The sequence below is a fragment of the Portunus trituberculatus genome, chromosome 38, assembly GCF_017591435.1.
Source record: "Portunus trituberculatus isolate SZX2019 chromosome 38, ASM1759143v1, whole genome shotgun sequence".
In the NCBI taxonomy this organism is placed as follows: domain Eukaryota; kingdom Metazoa; phylum Arthropoda; class Malacostraca; order Decapoda; family Portunidae; genus Portunus; species Portunus trituberculatus.
The window spans coordinates 29856543-29864042 of NC_059292.1; the positions used below are offsets into that span (position 1 = coordinate 29856543).

At 46.9% G+C, this 7500-nt stretch overlaps 1 protein-coding gene across 2 annotated transcripts in view; it reads right to left on the bottom strand.

Moving 5' to 3' along the window:
- LOC123514511 (cytoplasmic dynein 2 heavy chain 1-like) overlaps nucleotides 1-7500 on the bottom strand; it is a 149004-nt gene that overhangs the window by 92314 nt on the left and 49190 nt on the right. For both annotated transcript variants that reach the window (XM_045272390.1, XM_045272389.1), the window contains exon 2: nucleotides 3340-3436. The gene's annotated coding sequence lies outside the window, so the exon portion shown is untranslated. The remainder of the gene's footprint in view (nucleotides 1-3339; nucleotides 3437-7500) is intronic.

Genomic DNA, 7500 nt, shown 5'->3' on the forward strand with positions numbered 1-7500 from the left:
CTCACCGTGAGTCTTACATTTGTTCATGCTTGTCCTACACGTGCAGCAGCGTTTCGACAGCGCAGTCCCCGGGCAGCGGCGGCTACCTGGGTCTAATGAAGCGTCGGGGAGGCGCTGCAGGTGTTGGGTCTTAGCGGAGGGCGGCTTAGGGCTTATACTGGGCGGCGGTGAGTCCCTTTGCTTACGTCTCTGGAGGAAGCGACTTGTGGTTCTAGGAGCTTTATTGAGCACCTTGGAAATAACATCCAGGGCTTATTTATAGTCTAATACGGCAAATTAACTTGAAGGATAACATGCAACAAGGATCATTGACGGAGCGGGACGGGTTAGGCCCTTCCGTCTCCGCGTCTGAGTCTGATATTCGAATACCCAACATTTCTTCACTTAATTTTGCTCAATCACTCCAAATCTCATCGAAGAGCGATCTCACTTCGACCACCTAATCCCCTCGACCGTCTCTCAGCGCCTCCGAGCGAAACCTGGTGAGAAGGCGACGATGGTGAGCGGGAAGGCCGCCTCGCCCTCCTCTCCTGGCTGTCTGGGTGCGCGCTGACAACTTACACGAAACTCCCATTTTCTGCCCCCAAGGCCCGCCCGGTTTTTATCCCTCGGGGCAAAACCGGCAAGGGAATATGTTCCGAGGTTCTGGGGGCCGCTCGGGTGTCGCGAAGCTGCTACCTCTGTTGCTGTTACTACTGCTGCTGCTGCTGCTGCTGCTGCTGCTGCTGCTGCTGCTACTACTACTGCCACTGCTGCTGCTATGCTGTTTCTCCACCTTTTCTTATTCCTCCTCCTCCTCCTCCTCCTCTTCCTCCTTTCCTTTGTCCTTGTTCTCTTGTTTCTCCATGTTTTCTTTTTGTTCCTCCACCACCTCTTCCTCCTCCTCCTTTTCCTTGTCTTCGTTCTCTTACTTCTCCATCTTCTTTCTTCTTATTCCTTATCCTCCTCCTTGTATTCCTGCTCCTCTTCGCTATTCTCGTTCTTGTCGTCCTCGTTTTTCTTTTTCGACTCCAACAAACCTCCCTCCTTGGCTGGAGCACAACCATAACCACCACCACTACCACCAGCCGTACGTAGGAGTATTTGCCGTGTAATTCTGTAGCGACGCTGCTTTGCTTTAGCCTCCCTGGTCAGCCTGGCTCGGCGCTGCTGTGATCTTGTTTCTGCAACTGGTGGCGCCGTGTTGTGCCCTCCTTGGCCAACCCACTCGTGCTGCCAGGCTTTAAAAGGGACTCACTTCTTTCTTTTCGGCGAGTTGCTAATCCTTGCTGGCACACTGATCCTCCTCCTCCCATTCCTCCTCCTCCTCCTCCTCCTCCTCCTCCTCCTCCTCCTATTCCTCCTCCTCCTCCTCCTCTTCTTGCTACTGCTCTCCCTCACCCTCCGTTCCTCCTCCTCCTCCTTTTCTCCGTGTGCTGACTGACTGACCTCTTAATGTTTTGTCACTTTACTTGGTTGCTGCCTCTGTCTCTGTTGCTGCTGTGTGTCCTCCATCCCCTGGCTCCCTTGATACTGATGTGTGTTGTACTGTGCTGTGCTGTGCTGTGCTATGTGCGTGTGTGTGTGTGTGTGTGTGTGTGTGTGTGTGTGTGTGTGTGTGTGTGTGTGTGTGTGTGTGTGTGTGTTGGAACTGATATTTTTTTCTATTATATTCTTTCATTCATACGTAGCATACGTGTGTTGGAACTGATATTTTTTTCTATTATATTCTTTCATTCATACGTAGCAGTAACAAGAACACAATTAAAAGCATACATAGTCATCATCTTAATGCTTAAACTGATTATTATATATTTCTCTCTCTCTCTCTCTCTCTCTCTCTCTCTCTCTCTCTCTCTCTCTCTCTCTCTCTCTCTCTCTGACCTTTCCTCGGTCACTCGACTCGCCACACATTATACTGCTGTCAGTCTCAATGATACTACCCACTCTACATTACCAAAATAGCAAGTATTTTGACCATTAGATACCTGCATAACTGTTTTTAGTAATGAAATCTTCACTTTTTTTGTGTGTGCTGCAACTTTATTTGATCTTTGTGAACATTTTATCGCTCCTGGTATTGTTCTACTCAGATTTAAAAAGAAAATGACTTTTACTTATTCATTTATTTATTTATCTTTACTTTCGTGAGAGCTTAAGGACACAAAGTAAAGGAGGCATAAAGAAGCTATCATCCGTACACGTCGCAGTTTCTATGCAACACATCACTTACTGCTTACTTTGTACTGAACGGAAAAAAGACAGCGGCGTGTGTAATTCACCTCGGTCGCCTGCTGGTCACCCAGCCAGTCTTCCCCATTATGGAGCGAGCTCAGAGCTCATAGACCGATCTTCGGGTAGGACTGAGACCACATCAACACACAACACACACCGGGAAAGCGAGGCCACAACCCCTCGAGTTACATCCCGTACCTATTTACTGCTAGGTGAACAGGGGCCACACATTAAGGGGCTTGCACATTTGCCTCGCCACTTACCGGGACTCGAACCCGGCCCTCTCGATTGTGAGTCGAGCGTGCTAACCATTACACTACACGGTGTGTGTGTGTGTGTGTGTGTGTGTGTGTGTGTGTGTGTGTGTGTGTGTGTGTGTGTGTGTGTGTATTTACCTGTTTACCTAATTGTAACATGTGTGTGTGTGTGTGTGTGTGTGTGTGTGTGTGTGTGTGTGTGTGTGTGTGTGTGTGTGTGTGTGTGTGTGTGTGTGTGTTTGTTTCGAAGCTCAACTCTAAACTTGCACTTGAGTGATGCATAAAGCTGAAGAAAACGAGATGATAACTAAAGGGTCCGAGTCATGGTGATGCGGTGTTGTGATGAGTGAATAACTGGTCTGTGCCTTGTGCCTTTCTGACTGACTCGCTGACGGACTCACTGACTACACCGACATTAAAGTAAAATTGAGCAGATCACATCACGTTATAGACTGTTAGCTAACGTGGCTTAGTCCTGGTGTGGGCACTGTATGCACCCACTCTATGCACACGACTTAGCTGAAACTCTCTGCCTGCTTCTGTGTTTTAAACTTCCTATGACTTGACTTCATTTAAGAGGGAGGTTTCAGATTTATTCATTATTTTTGGCTAACTCTTTCGGACCTGCAAGGAGACTGGCAACTAAGTGTACATTTTTTCTTCGTTTTATGTTGCCCTTGGCCAGCTTTCTCCTCTTACATTGAAAATAGTATATAATTTTTTTCGATTACACCAACAATTTTTTTTTTCATCATAATAACAGCATGATTTTTCAATAGATTTCCAGATACATTACTGAGATAGATAGTTCTACATATAAAAAATAATGAATTACTCTAAAAAAAAAAAATGATAATCTTGTACTTACTAACACTGGCTGCGAGTGACCATCTGTACCGGGCACGACCAAGGGAGGAGGAGGGGGAGGGCTCGCAGTGGCAGGGGCTTGGATTTTCTGACTTCCACTGTAACAAGAGAATTTATATTAACAATGGTTCCACTACTTCTGGTATTTACCACCACTACTACTACTACTACTACTACTACTACTACTACTACTACTACTACTACTGCTACTGCTACTACTGCTACTACTCCAATACTATTGTTACTACTACTGCTATTACTACTACTACTTTTATTAGTACTGCTGCTGCTGCTACTACTACTACTACTACTACTACTTTTACTAGTACTGCTGCTGCTGCTGCTGCTACTACTGCTGCTGCTGCTGCTACTGCTGCTACTACTACTATATTACTACTACTACTACTACTACTACTGCTGATTTGTCTATTCAGAGAGAGAGAGAGAGAGAGAGAGAGAGAGAGAGAGAGAGAGAGAGAGAGAGAGAGAGAGAGAGAGAGGAGATTGATTAGTGAGAAAATTTGCTCTCTCTCTCTGAATAGATTCTCTTCTCGTCTTGGGACAGAAAAGTTGATGACCCCGTTTAAATTTGGCGATTATTCTTTTCTTTTTAAACGGCCATGGGTACTCTCTCTCTCTTTCTCTCTCTGGAAAAATGAATCTCAAATGAATAACATGGTTCATTTATCAAGTATAATATCACTTAACTTATCCCTCTCACATCTTTATCCCCCTCCTTGTTCTACCATCTCCTCCCCCACTCTCTCCCCATGTCTCCCCTTCACCCCCATCCACCCACACCACGTCTCCATCACCCTCACGTCTTGTTCTCCCTTCACAAAGCCACCGCACGACACGAAACGACTTACTCTAGCCCGCCGAACCTTTCCATCCCCCCTCCGTTCACTCTAACCCCCTGCTAACCGTACCGTCCCCTCTCACCTCTCTCCCCTTCTCTCCTTTCCCGTGTCCTTCCAGCTCTCCCCTCCCCTCCCGTCCCTTCCTCTTCTAGTCCTCGTCGTTCTCTCCTCCTTTCGTTCCAGGCTCTCCCCTTCTTCTCTCTCTCCCTCCTTCCAGTCCTTTGATACTCCTGGAACCCTCCCCTCGTGTCTCCTCCTCCTCCTCCTCCTCCTCTCAGTATTAGACGTACAGTCAGCGCGCTTAAGGATCTGAAATGTAGCTCTATAAACCAAACTTACATGTCGTTTTTATTGGTTGGACCACTTGCCAACAGCATTACCTCTAGTCCGGGGCATAAACACAAGTTGTGGTGGTGGTGGTGGAGGAGGAGCAGGGAAGGGAGGGGAAGGAGAAAGAGGGGAGGAGGAAAAGGAGGAAGAGGAGGAGGGGTTGTGATGTCTAACGGGTGTGGGTAGGTTTGGGAGGTAAGGAATTCTGAGGTTGGGGTGAACATGGGAGGTTGAGGGTGGTGAAGGGGTGAAGGGAGGGTATTGAGATAGTGCTGGATTCATATTGGGGTGAACCGTGAGTGTTGGGGGTGTAGAGGACATGTTGGGGTGTTGCTGTGGTGAAGTTGAGGTGTTGGGTGGTGTTGAATTGAATCATATTGGAGAGAACCGTGAGTGTTGGGGGTGTAGAGGTGTTGATTGGGGTGTTGCTGTCGTGAAGGAAAGGTTTTGAGGTGGTGTTGGAATCATGCTGTGGGTGAAGAGGGTGTAATGCTGGGGTGGCGCGGGGTGTTGGGAGGTATTGGAATCATGCTGTGGTTGAAGGGAGGGTGTGATGCTGGGGTGGCGCGGGGTGTTGGGTGGTGTTGAAATCATGCTAGGGTGGTGCGGCGCTGGGTGTGGGGTGCTGGGTGTGGGATGCTGGGTGTCGGGTGTTGGGTGTGGGGTGTGGGGCGCGGAGTGTGTACTGTAGAGTGTGTACTGTAGAATTTTGAGTGTGGAGTGTGGAGTGTGGAGTGTGGGGTGTGGAGTGTGGGGTGGCGGCGGGTGTGAGGTGTGTGCTGTTGGGTGTGGGGTGTGAGGTGTGGGGTGCGTGGCGGTGCAGGAGGGTGAGGCTCCCCGCTACAAGCCACGATCGCACCCCTGCATCATGTTCAGGAGAATATTTCATGACTCCAGTTTGGTTTCCTTCTGATACATCGAACATCTTCCTCAACCTTCTTTCCCCTCTTCCTCATCTTCCTCCTCCTCCTCCTCTTTGTCCTTGTCCTTGTCCTCCTATTTTCTTCTCTCTTCCTCGTTCTCCTCTCCTTTTTCCTCCTCCTCCTCCTCGTTTTCGTTGTTATTCTCCTCCTCCTTCTCCTCTTCCTCTTCCTCCTCCTCCTCCTCTTCCTCCCCAGTCCTCCTCCTCTTCATTCTCGTTCTTGTTCTCGTTCTCCTCTTCTTTTTCCTCCTCCTCCTCCTCCTCCTCCTCTTCCTCGTTTTCGGTCTCCTCCTTTTCATTCTCCTCCTCCTCCTCCTCCTCCTCCTCCATCTTTTTCCTTTTCTTTTCTTTCTTCTTCTTCTTCTTCTTCTTCTCTTCTTCTTCTTCTTCTTCTTCTTCTTCTTGTCACTTCTTCACCTACCTCTTCCTTCACTGTTGCATCTCATGTTCCTCTTCCTCTTCCTCCTCCACTTCCTTCGTTTTGTTCTTTGTCTTTTCCTTTGCTTTTACCTTCCTTCTTTTCCCCTTTTCTTCTTTCGCTTCTACTTTTTTTCTCTTTTAACTTTTCGTTTTATTATTTTCCTTTTCTCTTTTTTTTTCCATTTTTTCCTTTCTTTTCTTATTCTTTTGTCACTCTTTCACCTTTCTCTTCCTTTTCCTTTTCTTTTTTTCCTATTTTCCTTCTTATATTCTTCTACTCTTCTTCTTCTTCTTCTTCTTCTTCTTCTTCTTCTTCCTCCTTCTCCTCCTCTTCTTCTTCCTCCTTTTCCTCCTCCTCCTCCTACTAACTGCTGCTACACTGTACTCCTCTCCTCGTACGTGTGTATTTCTCCTATTCATAATTAATTTTACTTATACTATTTCCTCGCCATTTCCTTCCCAAATTCACGTTATATACTAAACAACAAAATTCGTGTTCTTTTTCTTATCTCTATGTTATTTTGTCTATTTATTAATTTATGGGGGGGATTTGTTTGATTTTTTTTCTTCAATTCTTGCTTTCATTTTTTCTTTTTGCCTTTCGTTTCTTTCGTTTGTGTTTTCTGTTTGCTTACTTTTTCAATTTTTCATTCTTTTTTCTTGTGGTTCCTTTATTTTTTCGTATGTTCTAGTTTTTGTTCCGATTTTGTTCTCTCTCTCTCTCTCTCTCTCTCTCTCTCTCTCTCTCTCTCTCTCTCAATTTACCTATTTCCACCTATCCTTGCCTCAGAGCCACCCAATTAATCACTCACTCTTTTCTACCCTATCCTCTCCTCTCCAAGCCATCCCTCTCATTCTCCCAGCCAGCCAGCTAGTCAGCCAGCCAGTCAACCTCCCATCCAACAGTCTCCTCGTGGCGCTTAAGACCCAACAAGGCCGGGCTTTTGATATCTGCTCGCTACAAGGCGGTCGCTGTTGAAGGAGGGAAAAAAGAGAAAGGGGCACAGAATAAAACTTTGGAGACGCTTGTTGGGTTTCTCCACGCCGCGTCACTCAAAGGGGAGAGGGGAAAGGGGGCAGAGAGAGAGAGAGAGAGAGAGAGAGAGAGAGAGAGAGAGAGAGAGAGAGAGAGAGAGAGAGAGAGAGAGAGAGAGTAAATCAAGTGACAGATTTAAGACAGGGGAACAAGAATAATAATTAAAAGCATAACAGTAAATCAAAGGAAGATGAACAACGGACAGACAGAAATAAGAATAACGGACGGGAGAAGAGGAAAACAGACGAAAGAGAAGAGGAAAGAAGACATAAACAGATAAGGAGAACACACAAAAAACAGATAACAACAACAAACAGGAAGAGTGAAGAACAGACAGGAACAGAAACGTACAAACAGACATAGACAGAGAAGAGATAGAAACAGAGGAGAAGGAAGAAGGGACAAAGGGAAGAGTCAGAGAGAAGGGGCTGGAGGAGAGCTGTCACCCCCCTCCCCCACCTCTCTCTCTCTCTCTCTCTCTCTCCTGCTGTCAGTCACCGTAATGGCTGTTTAATATCGCAGCCCTGACACCACGCCCGTCGGTAATAGGCGTGGCAGAGGCGAGAGAAGGCTTGAAGGAGGAGGAGGAGGAGG